Source organism: Phyllobates terribilis, unplaced genomic scaffold, assembly GCF_046119375.1.
Source record: "Phyllobates terribilis strain yellow unplaced genomic scaffold, ASM4611937v1 Scaffold_231__1_contigs__length_3143052, whole genome shotgun sequence".
Lineage (NCBI taxonomy): Eukaryota > Metazoa > Chordata > Amphibia > Anura > Dendrobatidae > Phyllobates > Phyllobates terribilis.
The window spans coordinates 1,827,296-1,849,512 of NW_027362991.1; the positions used below are offsets into that span (position 1 = coordinate 1,827,296).

At 43.4% G+C, this 22,217-nt stretch overlaps 1 long non-coding RNA gene across 1 annotated transcript; it reads left to right on the forward strand.

Moving 5' to 3' along the window:
• Positions 1–10,451: 10,451 nt before the first annotated feature.
• LOC141215231 (uncharacterized) lies at positions 10,452–19,735 on the forward strand. Its single transcript, XR_012284327.1, has 3 exons — positions 10,452–10,569; positions 12,092–12,398; positions 19,463–19,735. It is a non-coding gene; the product is annotated as an uncharacterized lncRNA (long non-coding RNA).
• Positions 19,736–22,217: the final 2,482 nt, after the last annotated feature.

Consider the following 22,217-nt stretch of genomic DNA (forward strand, 5'->3'; position numbering starts at 1 on the left):
AATACAAAACATGGGCGGTTACACAAAATATTAAGGATTAAAGAAGAAACTTACTCTATACAGTTCTCATGGACGAATCAGCATAGGTGGAGGAGGGGCTCCCCGATTTGATTTGAGCGCTATTGAACGCGATCGGTTGCTTATAGTATCTATACCCCCTGGCAAAGAATGCTCATTTATCCTCCGTGGACTCTTTTATGCCTAAGGGGAGGTCTGCCCACACACCCCCTGTGCTGACATCACGGGGGCTGGTATCCAGCCTGCACATTTTATTTAAGATACCTGGTTTTTGGGATAACTTATCACTGGTTGATCCCAGAAGCCCAAAAGTGATACCATATTTTCTATTTTGGTTTTACCTTAATTTAGAGACCACACATGGCATTGTTGTGATCTGCTATTTTGTTACTTTTGCGCCACAGCCCCCAGGAGGGGCTTACGGCTACAAAAACATAAGCATATTGTTCCTTGGCTGACCCTGCCACTAAAAATATGGGTCTCATCATTATCAGAATTATGGAATTTCCAATATTCCATATTTTGCATCGGTGCCCAAAAGTCTGGAGACTTCGGTTAAATTCCCTTTGAAGTCCTGGGAATGAAACTTCCTCAGCTACATGCAAATTGTCCCAAGCCTGTGTCTAATCATCCCCTGCCTCGCCAGGGGAAAACACACTCGCATTTTAAGTAGGTTGGTGGCACCTCTTGTGTGCCAGCGTTTGTTTCAGCTACTTCGGCTGTGGGTGATAATTTGCAGCGAGACAGATGATGGACTGTCCGCTCTTCTCTTGTGACAAATGGGGGGATAAGGGAGGGGTGAAGAGGGGCTTGGGAGAAATGGTTAATATTTTTAATATTTCTCAATATTTCCCTGACATATAATAGTAATTTTCATCTCTACAGTGCCAACCTATTCTGCAACACTTTACAGAGATGACACTCATACTTCCTGTATTTTCATGAAGCGTTTTCAACAGGTTCTTATCATAAGAGGCAGGATTACAATGACAGGTTGATAATACAAAATCCACCATCCACCTGCTCCCACTCCCTTCACAATAACCTTTTTCACTTGCTCATTAGATGCTTTGATACAAAAGATAAAGTCGGGGGTCTGACCATTGTGGCTATATACAGGTATTGTTTCCTTAAACAACAGGAAATTAGAGTCTATAAAATAACCCAGTGGCCGGTGTGAAAATTTCAAGATTTATTTATTTATTTTTAATACGGATTGTGATTTGTAAAAAGAAAAATAATATATATATTTAACACAAAACCTAATTTAATCAATAGGTCATGTTCTGATGATAGCTTCTTTGAAGGATGGCACATCACAAGTTGGTTTTATAGCCTTTATTGCTGTGAAAGCTTTCATGTTTTTTCATAACGTCACAAAAATTATTTACAAGTTACATCTCAATTTAACAGGTTCGATGTCACCCTGCATTTTGTCTCTGAGATGCCATTGAAAAAAATATATATATATATTGATCAACTAGACATTTCCTTCCTAAAATCCACAGGGATCCTACACAATTTATTTACATACAATCGCAGGAGACAAAACAATTGTTAGAAACTATAGTATATGTTTGATTTACGTAAAGAGAAAACAAACTGCAGGACGTTGTTGAAAAGCTAAAGATTGGTGGGAAGAAGATATACTAAAAGTGTGACAAAGAGTCACTTCCTAGTCCTTTCCTGTGTCACACCTGCCCACATTGCCTGCAGTGAATCCTTTTTTTACCCTCCTAAGCCGTCTATATGTGTGTGCAGGTCATAGGAAGTTGACTAAAATGATACCTTGATATCTGCAATCAGATGTCTTATTTCCGAGAAATCCAAGTTTTTCTTAATATGTAAATGAGCTGTTAAGATCTATGGGCGGGACATAGAACTCCCTGAGAATCTGCCTCCAGATTTTATTTTAAATAAAAGGAGGCGTTACCAGTGTGAGACATGTAGATCAGGAGAGCAGACTGTCAGTCATTACATGTCTCACACTGCCCCTTTTATTTAAAATAAGCTCTGTGGGCAGATTCTCAGAAAGATTTTTGAGAATTGCAAATCTGCCAGTTTTGTGCCAATACATTGTACCCCCACAGTGTAGTGCCCCATATACTATAGCACCCCCATACATTGTGCCCCCATACAATGTAGAGCCCCCATATATTGTAGTGACCCCATACATTGTACCCAGCTTGTGCTTCTGACAATATGCACCCTGTAAATTGTTAAGTTCTCTCTCCCAACTAAAATAATGCCAAACAGGTGTCCGCTTACTGCGGTTTAGGCACAAAGGGGCTCAGAAGGAGGAGGGCATTTGGATTTGGGAGCACAGAATTCACTGGATTTTATTTCCAGAGTCTTTGTTCTACCAGTAATGTGGGACCCCCTATACTTCCAGTGACAGATGACGGACCTGAGTGGGGGCTGGTTTTGTGCAGGATAAATTAGGGTTTTATTGGTAACATTTTGGGGTACATAATGTTTTTCGATCGCTTCCAGAATAAGGCTGGATCGCCTTCTTGTGTTCTTCGCTGAGCACTTACGTCGAGGTTTCCGTGTAAATCCCACAAAAATGCGATTCACACTAAAGCCCCGACGGAACCACCCACCATAATGAGGCAGATGGAGACACTTCATACACCGTTTAGTGTCTGCTACGGTAGTCTCCGTCTTTTTAGGCGTGCACAGATCTGTGGTCGTCCACACTTGTGCGCTAAAAAGATGCCCAAAATGATGGGACACCGCCGGAACACTGACCAGTCCAAAAGAACTCCATCGGCCTCGTAAGTGAGTGGCTCTGTCCGGGGTTTTATCTGAATCGCGGCTTTGGGGAATTTACACAGAAACCCTGACGTACGTGCTCAGCAGAGAGCACAGGATAAATGTGATCTGAGCCTTATTCTGATTTTTGGCAGAATGACCAATTAGACAGCAGTACAAGAACAGTTCTTATTTTTATTTTTATGCTGTTCTTCGTGCGGTAAAAGTGATAAGACGTTTTATTCTTTGGGTCGGTGCAATTACAGCGATACCAGATTTATATAGTTTTTGTATATATTGCTGCTATCACACAGTAAAAAAGCTTTTTTTTATAAAAACTATTTCGTCGCCATATTCTGAGAGCTGTAACGTTTTTATTTCATGGTGACTAGGTATGTATGAGGGCTTAGTTTTTGCGTGACAAGTTGGAGATTTTATTGGTACCATTTTGGGACACAATGTTTTTTGATCGCTTTTTTAGATTTTTCAGATATAGAATGAATAAAAAACAGCAATACAGGAATTGTTTTTATCTATTTTTTTTGCGGTAAAAGTGATAAGACCGATTTATTTGTCAGGTCAGTACAATGACAGCGATACCAGATTTATATTTTTTTTATGCTTTGCTGCTTTTACAGACTAAAAACAATATTTTACAAAAATGAATTTGTTTTACATCATCATATTCTGAAAGCTGTAACTTTTTTATTTTTTTCCCGAATGAGACATATTGTTTTTTGCAGGATGGTTTGGCATTTTTATTTGTATATTTTTTTTTACATATGAATTTTTGATCGCTTTTTATTACATTTTTTGTGTGGCAGTATGATGAAAAAGCAACATTTTTGCCATGGTTTTTATGTTTATTTTTTACTGTGCTCACTGTACGGAATAAATAACATGACAGCTTTATAGATTGGGTCTTCCTGGATGCGACGATACCAATTATGTGTACTCTTCTTTGTTTATCTTTGTTTTATCACAAAGGCTGTGTTTTTAGTGGTGAAACGGCTTTTCAAGATTTTTGTGCACTTTTTTTTGTGTTTTTTCTTTAACTATTTTACTATATACTTTTTTTCACTGTTTCAATAAGTCCCACTATGGGACAGGTATAATTTTTACTCTGATCGTTGGTTTCATCCACTGCAGTACTCGTGTACTGCAATGCCTGAGACCTGTCAGTGTCTCACTGACTCAGCCTCTTAGACCCTGCTTATAGCTGGATCTCACAGGCCACCGTACTCTGGGGTCATCAGATGACCTTAGGGTACCATGGCAACGATGGGCACCCCTATTATGATCGCGGGGGATCAATCCTGCCATTGGGGGTCTTTTAACCCCTTAGTGTCACTCAAGGTGCACGAAAGACTAAATGTAACACAAAGGGAAGGGCAGAAGGGAGCCCAGACTCTAGGGAAAAAGGGGAGTGGAGATCTCCTAGGCTGATCAGATATCACCCTGTCTCCCTTGACAGTCCCTAAATTGGTTCCTCACCAATCGCGGAACAGGAACCTAGACCCTATATTTCCCTAGTGCTTGGCCCTGGATAGGAAGGGGGTGGTGAGCACTAGTCGATCCCCACTAACAACTAAAGACAACAAGGGAGACATACACGGGGGAAAGTAGCTTAGCTTTAGCCGACTTCAGCAAGATAACTCCAAATGTCCTCCTAGCACCACAGAGGAAGATAGCAGTCTGAGAGCTCCAAGCATTCACAAGGAAACATGTGAGTATCACAGGCCCCTCCCTGCTGCAAAGTGAAACTAGTTATACACCCAGACCTGGGAGTCAATTAGAGCAGGAGGGAGGTAGTAGCCGCTGGGTCCTAGCGTGAGACAGATTTAGAAAGGTGTCTGTAATGCCAAACGAAGAGATCTTCTGCAACCAACTGCAGGGCGACTGTCTGTCACATCTGACACACCTGTGATACATAGACTCCGCTGTCGCGACTGACAGTGCTGTTTAAGGGGCTGATGGTCCCCGATAGGCTCCAAAACTGGCCAGGCCTGATTCTGCAGGGTGTCAAGTGTCTTATACAGCTGTCACCTGCACAGATCCAGAATAAGGTCCCTTAACGGCTGCCATTTTAATACGTATTCGCAGTACATTTTCTAAATTGATTACAACTATGTGTTTTTGGCCATAGAGCCAAAATTTTATGTTTCGATAGATCGGACTTCGACAAATGTAATTTATTTTTTTTTCTGTTTTTATTCTTAATGCGGAAAAGTGAAGTAATTTGAATTTTTATATATTTTTTAAACTTTTTATTTTTTCACATAATTTTTTTTTAGGAAAACCAATATTATTTTTTTGAGGAAGGGGGGGGGGAATTCATTTGGAAAGTTCTTCGATTTTACTTGTCACTTAGATTTCCCAGAATTACTCAGTATTAATAAGATTTATAACAACTCAAAAGATAAAGGGTCAGTAGTTGTTTTTAGGTAAAGGGGGCCATATAATGGGGTGGGGGTTTGAATATAGGCTGTTATATAGGAGGATCGTGTTGGAGGGTCTGGGTATGGTGTTTGTTTTGCAGCGCTCTTATTTCGTGGTTGTGTTAGGTTGGCGCCTTTTGTGTTAGAAGTGAGAAAGAGAATTGGATGTGGGACTATGCAGGTGTAAGAACAATAATTCTGAGGGCGAGCTCAGATTACGCCAGGTGAGGGGACGTTTTTTTTGTTTTTGTAAAACATGAAACCAGTAAAACCCCTTACACAATATGGCCACTTAAATAAGTTCTTCATTTCAAAGCGCAAAACCGGCTTTATTCTTTTTATTCCGTGCCGTTATTTATAAAAAAAGAAATCATAGCGACAGCTAAAGAATGAATCTAACATTCGACACCCCATGTAGATCCTAAAAAGACGTGGCTGACAACTATATAAAGAATATGGGGTGTTAGTCTCAACAATTATGTTGGGTAAGGTAGAATTCAAAGAAAGCAAAGGCCGGTCACATCTTGCAGAAGTGCTTATGTTCAGGTCCCTGTGTTAAGGCACGTTCATACGTGGCAGATTTGATGCAGATTAAAAAATGGAAGAAAACTAAAATCCCTGACAAATTGCAGAATAAAATATTTAAATAAACTATATGTACTGGAAAAATGTGTGCTGTGGATATTAAAATCAGTCACATGTTACAGATTTGCTGCAAATTTTACCCTTTGCAATGAAAAGGGGGAAACCTGTCACTCACCTGTCCTAATTCCAATGTTGGTGTCACGCAAGGTGTGGGAAAGACTTAGTGCAACACAAAGGGAGGAGGAGAAGGGAGCCCAGACTCTAGGGAAAGGATAGAGTGGAGACCTCCTAGGCTGATCTGATATCACTCTGTCTCCACTAACGTCCCTATATTGGCTCTTCACCAATCGCCACACGCGTGCCTCGCCCTATCTTTCCCTGGCGTATGGCTAAGGCTAGGGAAGGGAGGAGATGAGCACTAATCGATCTCCACTAAACACTATAGACAACAAGGGTGAACAAACAGGGAAATTGCTTAGCTTTACAGTCATGGCCAATAGTATTGAGAATGAGACAAATAGCAATTTTTCCAAAGTTTACTGCTTCATTTTTTGTAATGGGAATTTGCATATACTCCTGAATGTCAAAGAGTGATCAGCTTAACAACAATTACTGTACTTGCAAAGTCAATATTTGCCCAGAAAATGAACTTTAACCCCCAAAACATATTTCAACATCATTGCAGTCCTGCCTTAAAAGGAGCAGCTAACATCGTTTTAGTGATTGATCCATTAACACAGGTGTGGGTGTTGATGAGGACAGGGCTGGCGATCAATCAGTCATGATTAAGTAGAATGACATCACTGGACACTTTAAAAGGAGGCTGGTTCTTGGTATCATTGTTTCTCTTCAGTTAACCATGGTTATCTCTAAAGAAACACGTGCAGCCATCATTGCACTGCACAAAAATGGCCTAACAGGGAAGAGTATCGCAGCTACAAAGATTGCACCTCAGTCAACAATCTATCGCATCATCAAGAACTTCAAGGAGAGAGCTTCCATTGTTGTCAAAAAGGCTCCAGGGCGCCCAAGAAAGACCAGCAAGCGCCAGGACCGTGTCTTTAAACTGTTACAGCTGCGGGATCGGACTACCAGCAGTGCCGAGCTTGCTCAGGAATGGCAGCAGGCTGGTGTGAGTGCTTCTGCACGCACTGTGAGGCGGAGACTCTTTGAGCAAGGGCTGGTTTCAAGGAGGGCAGCAAAGAAGCCACTTCTCTCCAGAAAAAACATCAGGGACAGACTGATATTCTGCAAAAGGTACAGGGAGTGGACTGCTGAGGACTGGGGCAAAGTCATTTTCTCTGATGAATCCCCTTTTCGATTGTTTGGGACATCTGGAAAACAGCTTATTCGGAGAAGAAGAGGTGAGCGCTACCACCAGTCTTGTATCATGCCAACTGTAAAGCATCCTGAAACCATTCATGTGTGGGGTTGCTTCTCAGCCAAGGGAATCGGCTCACTCACAGTCTTGCCTAAAAACACAGCCATGAATAAAGAATGGTACCAGAATGTCCTCCAAGAGCAACTTCTCCCATCCGTCCAAGAGCAGTTTGGCGCCCAACAATGCCTTTTGCAGCATGATGGAGCACCTTGCCATAAAGCAAAGGTGATAACTAAATGGCTCATGGAACAAAACATAGAGATTTTGGGTCCATGGCCTGGAAACTCCCCAGATCTTAATCCCATTGAGAACTTGTGGTCAATCATCAAGAGACGGGTGGACAAACAAAAACCAACAAATTCTGGCAAAAATGCAAGCATTGATTATGCAAGAATGGACTGCTATCAGTCAGGATTTGGTCCAAAAGTTGATTGAGAGCATGCCAGGGAGAATTACAGAGGTCATGAAGAAGAAGGGGCAACACTGCAAATATTGACTTGCTGCATTAACTCATTCTAACTGTCAATATAACCTATTGGTACTCATAATATGATTGCAATTATATTTCTGTATGTGATATAAACATCAGACAAACACTAATAAAAACCAGAGGCCAGCAGATCATGTGAAAATATAATTTTGGTGTCATTCTCAAAACTTTTGGCCATGACTGTAGACGACTCCAGACAAATGCGCACATGTCCTCAAGCTCCAGAGAGGACGAAGTACTGCTCTTGCTAAAGCCTTTACAAGGAGTAATGAATATCGCCGGCACCTCCCTCTGGCACACAGCAGGTATTTATACACCCAGGCCAGGGTGTTAATTAGCCAGAGGGAGGTAGCCAATGGGTCCTAGAGACAGCCTCTAAGAAGATGTCTGTAATGCCAGACGTAGAGATCTCCTGCAGCCAACTGCAGGGCGACTGTCTGTCACTTCTGACACACCTGTGACAGTTGGGCTCCATATCTTCCTTTCCCGGCAACCAGCTCCCTCTGCTCTTGTTTAGGCCTTTTTAGGCCAGTTCAGGCAGCACCACACTGCCTAACAAATACAGCTCAGCCGTACTCAGCTTTACTGCATATATTCTAGTGACTTATCAGTTTAACTTAACTTGCCAGTTTGCTTTGTCGGCTCTTCTGTTCCAAGGTACCCATTTGCACACTCGGCTCTCCTTTACCAAGGTGTCTGTCTGTATAATCGGCTCTGCTATTCTAAGGTGCCTGTATGCACACTTGACTCTGCTGTACCAAGGTGCCAGTCTGCATACTCAGCTTTGCTGTACCAAGGTGCCAGTCTGCATAATCAGCTTTGCTATGCTAAGGTGTCAGTCCCCACACGTGGTTCTGCTGTACCAAGGTGCCTATCTACATACCCAGTTCTGCTGTTTCACATGCCATACAGCATATCCAGTTCTGCTGTTCCACGTGCTCTCCAACATATCCAACCCCACTGCTCCACACAGTACCATGTGCCTTCTACCATATCCAGCTCCACTATTCCTTTATGTACCATGTTCTAGCCAACATATCCAGCTGCGTTGTTCCACAGTGCTCCAGGTTCCACAAGCTGTCTGGCTTTTCCAACTATGTGTTGTATTTTACTGCACTAACACATCTGGTCCGTGCTCATCCAGGCCTATGGCTTAGACAATCCAGTTACATGCACTTTACCGCATGCACAGCTTTTCGAGCAGGTCATAATATCCTCATGGAGGATTTTCTTGACCTGCTTGAAAGACTGTGGATACAATAAAGTGCATTTAATTGGATTTGGAGATAGAAAATGGTTTGGACTGCTTTTTTAAACTTTTCCTTGCACCAGTCTTTATGATTCTGATCTATGAGACTGACCTTAATCTCTTTATGGGACTTAGTGAATCTACCACACCTGGTGAGCCATATCAAAACTCTTGACAAATTTGCCACAGATTCTTCACTCTTCTTTCACTGTTGAACAGCTCATGCAGACGTCCGTGCAACATGGTCCGAGAACGTACCTCAATGCACAGGACTCCTGACCTGAGCATGACAGCTTAATATAATTCTGTGAGGCCGTCACGCTAAGGTCAGGAGACACGCTTACTGTCCAACCATTACAGTCCGTGCATGGAACGTGCCGCACACACGTCTGCACGAGCCCTAATTGGTAGGAGACTCTTAGAAATATAGATTTGCTTTGTAGATGAGAAAAATGGATGCCATACTGATGGCAAAATTAGATATACAGACCAAGAAAAGGATAAAAATCTATTAAGGACGTATGCAAAAAAATAGTAATAAAGTAACAGCAGCACATTGGGGGCTTCCATGAGGGTATTTTAACTCCCCACGATAAAAAAACAAACAAAACTGAAACATACAAAAAGTGTAAACAACAAATTGGTTATGGAGATACATTACTACATTTTAAAAGATAGCATTGGCATCAACATTAAATTGGTTGTCCAACCAAATGCCCCTGCTGGCGATTCAGCTGCTCCACGTCAACAGAGCAGCTCTTCTTCTTCCAGGCAGCTCAGATGACGGGGCGTGACTGCTGACATCATTCTGATTGACTGCTGGCTCCCCACAATTAGACAGTGGAGAGCTGGCTGTCAATCAGCATGATGTTGGCAATCACATCCCATCTTAGCTGAGCAGATGAGAAGCTGCTGAATCGCCAGCTCAGAGCAGTCACCGAATGCTCCTGCCAGCGATTCAGTTGCTCCACATCAACAGAGCAGCTCTTCTTCTTCTGAGCTGCTCAGATGGTGGGGCGTGACTGCCGATGTCATTCTGATGGACTGTTGGCTTCCCGCAGTCAGGCAGCAGGGAGCTAACTGTGAATCAGCATGATGTTGGCGATCACATCCCATCATCTGAGAAGAGTAGATGAATCGCCAGCAGGAGTGGCCACTTTGTGCCGGCAGAGATCGGCACCGGGCACAACAGGCAGGTAGTTATCAATTACCTTGCCAATAAGTTCTTCTCCCATAGTGAAAAAATGAATAATCCTGGATAACCCCTTTAATTAATAATATCAAGATATTCACATTTTTTTAATGAGTGCCTCATCAGATCGCCAGGAAGCCTTTTTTTCATTGTAATTACAATGTTATTATTATGAATAATTAATTATCTTGAGTATGTTATAACAAGCCATATAATAGAGCCATACGTAACACGAAAAACATTTCCTCAGAGCCAATTAATCTAATTCCACAAAAGGGATCAGTGTAATGAAAACCTCTTGTATTTTTTTTTTCTTTAGCTCCTCTGAAACTATCATTTTACCGGAGTAAGAACACCTGCAAAGATGGAACAATACATGACCCTACATGTAAAAGGACGACTGATTGCTGGGGATTAAGAAAATGTATGGTAGTTGCTTTTAGCAAGGCAATTCCATACCAGGTAAGTGGGTTGTAAACTTTGAAGAGGTATTTATTAATGTACCAGAGCGAGCAGAAATACCACTATTAGTGTGTTCTGATAAAAGGTAATTGGAAACTGCAAGGATTCCGACTACGAAATGCATTAACCCTTTAGATCACGTCAGACAATACCTAATGCAACTCATATTGACAAAAAAAATATTGCGTACACATGATTGTTTTCGAAAAGCAAAAGATCAGAGAGAGGGATATGGCTGTGATTATGTCGGTGCCTTCTTTTCTTTGTACAGTTTATCACAGGATGATTTTTTTTTTGCTCCAGGTATTTATTGATGTCATTATTTGAAAAATTGTTGGCATTGTACATTAAAGGGAACCTGTTACGTTGCACATGCGGTCCAATCTGCGGACAACATGGTATAGAAGAGGGGAAACTGAGCAGAATGATATATAGATAGGAAAAGGTTCACTATGACTTGTATTTTATTCCTTGAACTCCCTGATATTTGCATATTTAGGAGTCCAGTGGGCGGTCCAACTAGTGATTGACAGCTATCTTTGCATGATTAGTACAGGAAAACCAAAGAAATGAGCCAGAGCATTAGTCAGTACGTATGCAATGTGTGAGAGCATGACCATTTCACAGACAAAATCGAAGAACAAAAAAAACAAAATGATCAAATAAACTTTTGAAAGTAAATAAGAAAATAGTACAGATAAATAACATAGGGGACTTAGTTAACACTATTTTTATCAAAAAAGAGTAAAAGACATCCCACCACGACAAGGTGAACCCATCGGGACTGTCCTATCTTGTCTCTAGTGTCAAAAAAGTCATTTCTTGTATTTTGTACAAACAGGAGCATGCCCCCATTTCTGAGATAGGCATTTCATCTATATAGCATCCCATGGACAGGTGCCTGAACAGTCGGGCCTCTGTCCTGCTCTACCCTTATCTACATTGAGGTCGGCTGACACAACATAAGGTTTTAATACTAGAAATAGGAAAGGAATGTCCCGATTGGGTTCACCTTGTCGTAGTGGGATGGCTTTTAGGCTTTTTTGATCAAAATAGTGTTAACTGAGTACCCTGTATAGAAAGCTGTGGGGTCATTTTTTTTAAATTAAATAATTATTTTTCAAGAGTCTAATTAAATAATTTGCACAGTTTGGTTTTTACAGTCTCTATTTATCCCTGTACATAGCAGATGACAGCTATCAGTCAGATCCATAAGTGAGCAGTGATGGTTTGTAACACTTTCGCCTCTCGTCCTGAATCACCTTCTAAGCTGATTTATTACCACATAAAAGTTGGGTGGGTTGAAAAAAAAAAAAACATTTTTACAGCATTTACAGTGTAAAAACGACATGATAACTTTAGTTACTGTATATATTATGGTGATAAAGACTAACACATCCTTTATATATATATATATCATAATATCCCAGAGGTGTATATTCAACAAGTATATCATGTGGATATATGGCACACATTTATGTTTGTCACGTTTATTTTTTTTTGTTGTTGTTATTATTCTCAGCTCCATTCTCCACCATTGACATTCAAACTACAGAATCACATGGGTTGCTTCATCACAAGCATGTGAAGTGGAACTCAGCAGGGATGACTGCAAGCAAAAACACAAAAAGCACAGAAGGTGGAGCACACCAAATATAAGACTACAGTCTCAACCCCAAGACACAAGTGTGTGCCTTAATGGGCCTTAAATAGGTCTAGGGAGAGGATGTCATTGATTCATGCCAGGCAACTTGCAAAACCCAATGTGGAGCACAAAAGAGGGCAGCCGATCCAGGGGAAGGAAGCAGAGCCCGGGATACCCAGGACAGGTGTGTAACATATACATGTTTGGGGTAAAATTCTCTTTTAAGCCACTAGTGGTGGCGGAACGTGTGATACTTCTCCTAATCTGTCAAGATTCCTCCGCTCAGTGTGTCTTCAATGCAGTGAGTGACAGTTTTGCTGCCCTATGGAATCAGGGTCATGCTAAGCTGTCAATTTGGTGACTTGGAAAACAAAAGCAGTTGGAGCGGCAATGGTGAAGAGCCTAAGGTTTGGGGGGGAATGAAGGGGGTGGATGTTGTGACCACTCACCTGGTCCTGTTGTGCAAAGGAGCCCTGTGTCGCACCCCCGGGGCCGTGGGGTACTCGGCAGCCGGGCCCTCAGATGCTTGGGGGATGTCACGGTGGCTGGCCCGGTCCGTGGCCCAGGATGGACAACTGGAAAGAGGGGAATGTATATTGGGATAATAGGTTTGTAAATGTTCGTGACGCCACCTGTGGTGTCTGGTGAGGATCACCAGCGCTGCGGCAGCCCACTGAGGCCGGTGTTAAGGCAGCTTGGGTGGTATAGCTCCCCACAGGTGGAGCTAGGCCTCAGGGCAGCGTATGAGGGGGGATGTAAGGACAGATGGGACTCAGCCGGGTCAGAGCAAGAACAGGGACACACATGATAGTCACTTCAGTACCTTTTACTGATGGAAGTTCAGGCACATCCAGGAGCACTGTAGGGTGAAGGGTGCATATCAGGATCCTCTCCAGTGAGCGGGTGTAGGGCCTCCTGTTTCTTGCCTTTGTGTAGTAAGTTTCTGACCTGCCTGGAGCTAGGCCTAACTTTGTTTCTGTTCTGCACCTGCTGACTTGGTGATAGGGCCTTCTGTTGGAGATCACTCTCCTTATTCTCTGGGGTCTCTGTGATTCCTGACCCTGGTACGTATCAGCTTTTGGTGATCCTGGGACATGTAGTTCGCCAGGGGTTCCGGTTGTTTTCTACTGGTCATGAACATCCACATAGACTCGGACCCGGTGTCCGGTATATGCTTTTGGGTGAGCTTGTAAAGCTCCTCTGCCCCCTATGTTACTTTCTTCCACTTGCCTTCGGCCCCGCTTGGTCCCTCACTAGGCTACACACACTGCAGCCGGGACGGTGCTCTTCTTCGCCGCTCTCAGAGTGTCGGCACACTCCTAGCTCTCTATCCTGAGCTCTGTGAGTTCTAGTCTGGACTCACTCTACAGACTATACTGAACTCTTTCTGCAGGAACTGCTAGGCTCTGGCTCGACTGCACTGACTCCTTCTGTGTCTGAGCAGGAACTGCTGAATCACTCAGCTGCCTAGCTCCACCTTCCCTATTTATATCCCTATCGGGCTCACTCTGGTGGTCTGAGGTGGAAGGTGGAGGGGTGTGTATGCTGTGGGGGCCTCTTGTGGAGAAATCCGGTAATGCACCCCTCTAGCATCTGTGGTACCAAGCGCAGTCGGGCGCCACACCCGCACAACAAGGGAACAAGGCTTCAGCGGTCACATGACCAGGACCGTGTGACCGAAGTGGGCGTTCCACAATGACATCACGGCAGGTCCTGTAGTAGGCTAGTTGTAAACAGAGCAGCTTCCACCGCTCTCCACAGGGGAGATTAGCAATCAAGAAAGAAGGAATTGTGTGGTGTTAGTGAAGCACTTAAGGCCCCGTCACACTAAGCGATGCAGCAGCGATCCCGACAACGATACGACCTGTCAGGGATCGTTGCTGCATCGCTAATACATTGCTGGTGAGCTGTCAAACAGGCAGGCTCACCAGCGATGAGGGGAGCAGCGATATCGTGGAAAGAATCGTTCCACGATGTCCTGCTCCCGTTCCCAGCCTGCTGCTTAAGCAGGAGCAGGCTGGTAACTATGGTAAATATCGGGTTACTAAGTGCGCGTGTGCCCCTAGTAACCCGCTGTTTACCATGGATACCACTCTGCTACGGTGAGCTGGAGCCTCCGCTCACCGTAGCAGAGTGGTATCTATGGTAAACAGCGGGTTACTAAGTGCGCGCGTGCCCCTAGTAACCCGATATTTACCATGGTTACCAGCCAGATCGTTGGTCCCGCTGGTCACACACAGCGATGTGTGCTGGCCAGCGGGAGGCCAACGACCAAAAAATGGTCCAGGACACTTTGCAACGATCAGCGACCTCACAGCAGGGACCTGATCGTTGCAAAGTGTCACACATAGCGACATCGCTGGTGAGGTCGCTGGTGAGTCACCAAAACCGTGACACAGCAGCGATCTCACTAGCGATATCGCTTAGTGTGACGGGGCCTTTAGTTTCGATAGCAGAAGCTATCTTCCTCAGGTATCTACCTGAGGAAGATAGCTTCTGCTATCAAAAGGCATCGTGGCGTTAGAGAGCGTACTAAACAATAAAAGGCTAGTGTTAAAACCTAATCCCCTGTCTAGTTGTTCTAGCGCTTCACTAACACTGCACAATTCCTTCTTTCTTAATTTCATGATTGACAGCTCAGTCGTCCAATCTAGTGCAGGGGCGTGCTGCGCTGTTGGTATTTTGATAGACAGCTCAGCCGTCCAATCTAGTACAGAGGCAAGCTGAACTGTTGGTATTTTGATAGACAGCTCAGCTATCCAATCTGAAACTGGGAGGTGCTGAGCTTCCTTCAGGCATTCCCTGTTCTTAGTGGTTCTTAGTGATTACCCAGCTATTTAGCTAAGCTGTTAGTCCCAGACCTTTGCCAGTCGTAGCTTTCAGCTCAGTGATGTGTTCTCTCTGTGCTCTGAACTCAGTCATTCTAATCTTTTGTTGCCAGACCTTGGATTTGCCTTTTGACTACCCATTTCTATTACCCCTTTTGCCTTGGCGCACTCTGACCTTGGAATTCTGACCCCGCACTGTGAATTAACTACGCCTTTGTCTCTTCTCTCTGTCCAGGCTCTTGACCTTGGACTCCTTGACTTCCCTGACTCACACAGCTTGTCTTTGAGAAAAGACTCAGCATCACACTAACTTGCTGCAGACCCTCTTTTCTAGCTGTATTATACTTTATTTTACTTGCTTTTATTTTCATGTATTGTAGGTTAATTTTGCAAGTTCTTTTTTCTTTCTATTGAATAATTTATGTTACGCTCGCGCCCGGACTGACTGGCGTGAGCGTGATTAGTGATCCCACTGTACCATGAACCGAGGAGTGTCTGGAGGGGCGTAACTAAGTATCAACCCGGTCCGACCAAGGACGCACGGCGACTCAGTCGACTCCGTGAACCAGGGAGGAACCAAGCAGAGGGACCAGGTGCTACTCCAGGTCAGACCCCGGTCACAGCTGTTGACCCACACCGGGGAATGCAGGAACAGGCAGGTTAGCTGGTATGCAGACAGGTGGGTACTGGCAGGCATGGCTGGTATGACGGCAGATGGGTACTTAGCAGGCACGGCTGGTATGTAGGCAGGTGGGTACTGGCAGGTGGGGCCGATATGCAGACAGGAGGGTGCTGACAGGCACCGCTGGAATGCAGACAGGCAGATACTGGCAGGTATGAACGCAGGTTGGATAGGGACCAATACAGACTGGGATACAGGAACAGAGCCGCAGGTGCGGTGGACTAGCAGAGCAAAATTGCAGGAGCGGTGAACAAGCAGAGCGGAGCAAAACCGCAGGTGCGGAGAACAAGCAGAGCGGAGCAGAACCGCAGGTGTGGTAAACAAGCAAAGCAGAGCAGAACCGCCAGAGCGGTGAACAAGCAGAGCAGAACAGAACCGCAGGTGCGGTAAACAAGCGGAACAGAGCGGAACCGCCGGTGCAGTAAACAAGCAGAGCAGAACAGAACCGCAGGTGCGGTAAACAAGCGGAGCAGAGCGGAACCGCCGGAGTGGTGAACAAGCAGAGCGGAACAGAGCAGAAGGTGAAGGCAGACAGGACAGGGCTCTGTTCACATGGAACAGACTGGAAAATACAGGAAGATGGTTAGAACACAGGAGGTAGATACAGAGGCAGGGAAAGGGGACAAGCAGAACCAGATACACACAAGGTACTTACAATGAAGTAGCAAGTGGACACAAAACTCAAACAGAAGTACAGAGACAACGAGTTGGAGTTAGGTGCAGGTTCAGACACTGCAGGCAAAGGGAAGGTACGGACATAGAGAGAAACAAGTAACGGGCTAGGACACTGTTCAGACAGGAACTGAACCGGGAACAAGATACAGGAACGAGCCTGGGAACTCAGCCCCCAGGGTGGCGGAAACAGACTAGAAGTCAGAGATACAGGTAGCAGCCCTGGGTACTCGGCCCCCAGGGTGGCAGAAACAGACTTGAAGTCACAGGTACAGGAAAAGGCCCTGGGTACTCGGCCCCCAGGGTGGCGGACAGACAAGAGTCAGGACAGGACCTGGCACCTCAGTTGCAAAAGACAAACTGAGTGCAAGTGTTGCTCAGGCACCTCCTACTGGGTGGAGGGGGTTTAAGTATCGAGTGACTCACAGCAATAGGCTGGGGACGCATTAGGACTGTTCACACAGTAGCTATAAGAAACAAGCAGAAAGCCGCGCCGACGCCCTAAGCAATCAGACAGGAGACATGGACACAGTAGGTAATGGAGCAAAGAGTGCAGCATGGACAGACAGGTAAGATTGCGGTCTTGCATGGTGGGAGGTGGTGCACCATGCAAGCACGCCGCCAGGGATGTTACAGTTTAATGATGGCATCATTCTGATACTTGGGATTTTCAGTCCTTATTTTACTGCATATGGGGTAAAGATTTCTCGAATCCACCATGTATCAGTTTGAGGACTCTTAGTAACCTTTGAGATTTTTTTTGCCCTCTTTTTTATTGTTTTTAAATATTTGATCCTATACAATTGATTATTTTTGGTAGCTTTGTTTATTACACGGTGCTTATATCACTCACACCCACTTCTCCTTTCTTGTTTGTTTTGCAAGTTATTTTGGTGTGTGGTACTTTATATGTCAAAATTATGTGTAACTGTGCACCATTCCGAGGTCCATGCAGTCTTGGTGGACATGTGTTTCCGGTGCTGGGAGCGGGTGGGCACCTGAGTGCAAATATACGATTTGCATACATGCAGTCACCGGCCAACTAGACGTGCACAGCATTGTTCAATGCAAGTGTATTGAGCGCGAGACCGGACACGTCTAGTCGGAATGTGGCCAGAAGTATGCAAATCATGTACTTGCGGTCACATGACCATTGGATCCTGGCACCAGAGAATCCTGACAGTGCGCAGCATGCGCACTGTGAGGTTTCACAAGTCTGCAGTCACATAGAGTGACTGTAGACTTGAGCCCCAAGCCTGGACAACCCCTTTAAGTCTTAAAAAGGGATCATTAATTGATGTAGCTTTCCATATGGTATAAGCTTCTAAATAATCCTTCTACTAAAATACATGTAATAGAGTCATATTATACTGTTTCCCAGAAGTAAGTGCTGCCAAATTACCAGAACCAACCGCCTCGAGGGCTAGCTCCAAAGAGCGGCATTAATGCCTAAGGCGATAAAGCCAGAGAGGCAGCATTTGCTGCCAGATTAAATATGTCTAGATGTCTGTTTACTAATTAAATGTGCTGTTAGTCTGGCAAAAGTTTAATGACTTTGAGAACCTTCTGAATTATTTTTTTAAGCTTTGATGTTTTGCTTCGTTTGGATTGGCACTCCTAAATATAATACTTTGTTTGCTATTGAAACAATGCAAGAAGAAGAAGAAGAAGTTGCAGCATGGGAAGTATTTACACGGCTCTACTGTTGGAAAAAAAAGTCTCATCCCTTGGAGTTATCATCCAATAATGAGAGCGATTTTGATTTTAGCATGGATTTTATCGATTGAGAAAGTAAAAACTAACGATGATAGCAAGTTACAACAGCTTGATTTTTTTTCCCTAACCTAACAACTGTTTGTCTTCTTTCTAAACTAATGCAAACTTATAAATAATTGTGTAATTACAACTCAATGTTGCAATCAAGTGACCACGATGTAAACAGGTTGTTCAATCTTCTATAAATAAATTGTTATTTAGTTAAAAGTTATGCAACTTTATGTCCAACAGTTATATTCATGACAGTTCATGAAACACGAACTGTGCTCAGATGACAATCCCATGGCTGATTGCAGGGTGTCATGACCTGAGCGAATTTCCTCATAGACCTATACACCTGCAATAAAAATTATTCAAGCCCCCCATTGCAAATTTGATTTATTAGCAAAATGTACAAACTTTCTGCCATTTGTAATAAATAAAACAAGAACAATTTAAATAACCGAACACAATAATATAACAAGTTGTTTCTCCAAATTCAGCACAAAATGTAACTTTTTCTGACAGCTGCAGTCTCAGAATTATTCAAGCCCTTTATGACAAGCGTTTTTAGTACTTAGTAGAGCTCCTCTGGCTGTTATGACCTGCTGCAAACGATTAATAGCCAGACTCCAGTTTCTGGGACTGTTCGTGAGGAATCCATTTTCCTACTATTCCTGGGTTTGTGTGTTGCTACCACCTTCTTCAGATGCCACCAAAATTTTTTATGGGGATCAAGTCAGGTGATTCTGGCAGCCACTGCAGAATCTTTAGAAACTTTGTACAAAACCATGCCTTTGAGGCATGCTTGGGATCACCCTCCTGTCCAAAAGTCCAATGACACTCAAGATTCAGCTTGACGTTTTCTCCTAGGATTCCCTGATAATTGTTCTACAGTCAAATTGGTTCAGAGACAAAAACAGTTGAACTTACCTAATTTTGTGGTACTGAAAACGAATATGATGCTTAAATTTGCTGCTTGGCTGTAATTTTCAAGATCCAGAGGAGGTTGTAATTACTTATGGGACCTTTCATGCAGGCTTACAGAAAAATTGCATCTTTATTATTTCATCATCACTATGACATTGTTTGTAGCTCATCTATTACATCATCTATTTAGTCTATTGAGCCTTTAGCATTCTATTATTTTAGGGTGACCAACCAAAAAACACCAACTCAGCTCGATGACATAATCCTAATTACAGTTGTATCACCTACTATTACAAATGCTCTCTTTGTAAGGTATACAGTTTTAGGAAACAGTAGCTTAGTTTCTTAGCGTATTGACATGTTTCTATATGTTTTTTTCAGATATGCCTCTTTCTTGCAATAACAAAGTGGATAGTTTTTACTATATATGCGGAGAAGTAACTTTTCTGTCACAGAAGCGAAACTTGACTACCATGATAAAGAAAGCCTACAACCTGTATTCTGGCTACGGAATTTGAGATCAGGACAAGAGTTGGGCTCCACACATATGCTGCAATAGATGTGCATCACATCTTCACCAGTGGTTGCATGGGAAGAGGCAGTCTATGCCTTTTGCAGTCACAATGATCTGGAGAGAGCCAACCGATCACACTACCAATTGATACTTCTGCATGGTGTCCCCCATTAGGAAAGGAGTTTCAAGGGAGAGGAATTGGACTTGGTGTCACGAAGCATCTTCCTCTCATGACCCAGACTTTGTCAGCAACCTCAACTGAACCACACTTTGTAACACAAAGGGAACTAAAGGATCTAGTTTTGGCTCTGCCCAACAGTAAGGCTGAGCTCTTAGGTTCCAGGCTACAGCAGTGGAATCTCCTAGTGGGCGATGTTCTGATTCCTTTGTTCCGCAATCGTGACAAAGATCTTGTCCAATATGTCTTCATGGAGGGCGATCTTGTGGCAGGCAACAACATCAATAGTTTAATGGAAGCTCTGAAGATAAGTCATGATCCAGAGGAATGGAGGCTTTTCATCGATTTGTCCAAAACAAACCTAAAAGCCGCCTTACTGAATAATGGCAATACTCTACCTTAAAGTCCAGTTGGTTATGCAGTCCACATAAAAGAAACCTATGACAACATGAAACAGCTGTTGAGGTGTCTGAACTATAACCAGCATTTGTGTACCCTCTGTGGTGAATTAAAGGTGGTTGCCCTCTTACTTGGTCTCCAGGGTGGATACATAAAGTACTGCTGCTTTCTGTGTGAGTGAGAATTTCACCACAATAAAAGAGCCTGGCCTCTCCGACATTAACTTCAGCCAGGGAGTAAAAATGTCCTCCATCCAGCACTTGTTGACTCACATAAGATTTTGTTACCACCATTGCATATCAAGTTGGGCCTCATGAAGAACTTTATAAAGGCAATGGATAAAAATGCAAAAGCATTCAAGTATCTCACTGATAAATTCCCATGGTTGAGTGCAGCAAAGATAAAGGAAGAAGTCTTTATTGAACCTCAGATTTGTAAGCTTCTTCAAGATGAGGAGTTTCTCCGTTTGTTGCAGGACAAGGAAAAGGCTGCATGGGTAACATTCACATTGGTGGTAACTAATTTTTTGGGAAACTCAGGAGCAGATAACTATGACGAGTTGGTGGAAAATCTCCTTAAAACATATAAGGATCTTGGCAGTAACATGTCCTTAAAGATCTATTTTTTACATTCGCATCTAGACTTTTTTCCACCAAACTTAGGAGCAGTGAGCGACAAGCACGGTGAGAGATTTCACCAAGATATTGCAGCTATGGAGAAAAGATATTAATGGAAATGGAATCCATCAATGCTGCAGATTACTGTTGGACAATTGTAAGAGATGATCTGACGCAGGAGTACAAGAGACAAGCAAAAAAGAGTGATCACTGAATGAGGACCAAATTTTCTATTGCAATTTCTGTAACTGTATATAATTCTGTTTATAATTTACTTATTTGAATTGTTGCTAAGTCTCTTCTAAATAAATATTAGAGAATTGGCATAACAAAATATTCTGCATCTTTATATCTGCAAAAATAATAATGTTTCAAAGTACTGAAACTTTTATGCATTGATTTTATGTAGCAGTAAAAGGAAAATTCTTTGATATCATAAAAACAAGAGCCAACTAAAATTTTCATTGTCAGATTTGAATGAATTCAGGAGGTCAAAATTATTAAGCAATGGCTCGTTTCATAACTGAACCTGACAACTTTTGCAAATATGTAGAATCCATCTTTCCCTTCGCACACTGCAGGTTTCCAGTGCCAGAGGAAGTGGAACAACACCATATATAACTAACAATATAAGAGCGGATACACTTTGGTAGGTTCCTAGTAACGGGAAACGCCTTACCGTGGCTACCTGGTACACGTGAATTGGCCAATTTATGCGCCAAGATTTCTCAATTATTTCCATTTTCTTGAGCAGTATTGCTATTCAAATTTCATAAATTTCATGTTTGCATACTTAGCGTTACAGAGTGCTACTTTGTTAGTTATATATGGAGATGGCTACTCTTAGTAAGTGTGGCGCCCTGCTGTGCAATAGTGCCACAGATCCTAGAGGAGTGCCTTAAAGGATTTCTCCACAAGAGGCCGCTCACAGCATACACACACCTCCACCCTACCTCAGACCACCAGAGGGAGCCCGGATAGGGATATAAATACGGAGGGTGGAGTTAGGCAGTTCAGTTTTTCAGTTTCAGTTCAGTTCCTGCTGACAGGCATAAAGGAACAAAGTCTGCTTAGGGAATAGAGCCAGTTCCTGCAGAGTGAGACACAGAAACAGGTCAGTCTGCAGTGGAGCTCAGTCTAGTTTCAGTTTGCAGTCTAGAGAACACAGCTAAAGGTTCAGCAGCAGAGCACGAGGCTCCTGCTAGTCTAGACTCAAGCAGCTCAGGTTAGTAAGCCAGGAGCATTGCCGACGCTCAGAGAGCGGCAGAAGAGGCAGCCAGCTAACTGCCAGTGTGTATAGCCTAGAGAGGGCCCGAGTAGGCCGAAGGCTAGAGGAGTGAATAGCATTGGGGGCAGAGGAGCTTTACCAGCTCACCCCAGAAAACATATACCGGACACCGAGTCCACGTCTACAGGGCCGTATATCCC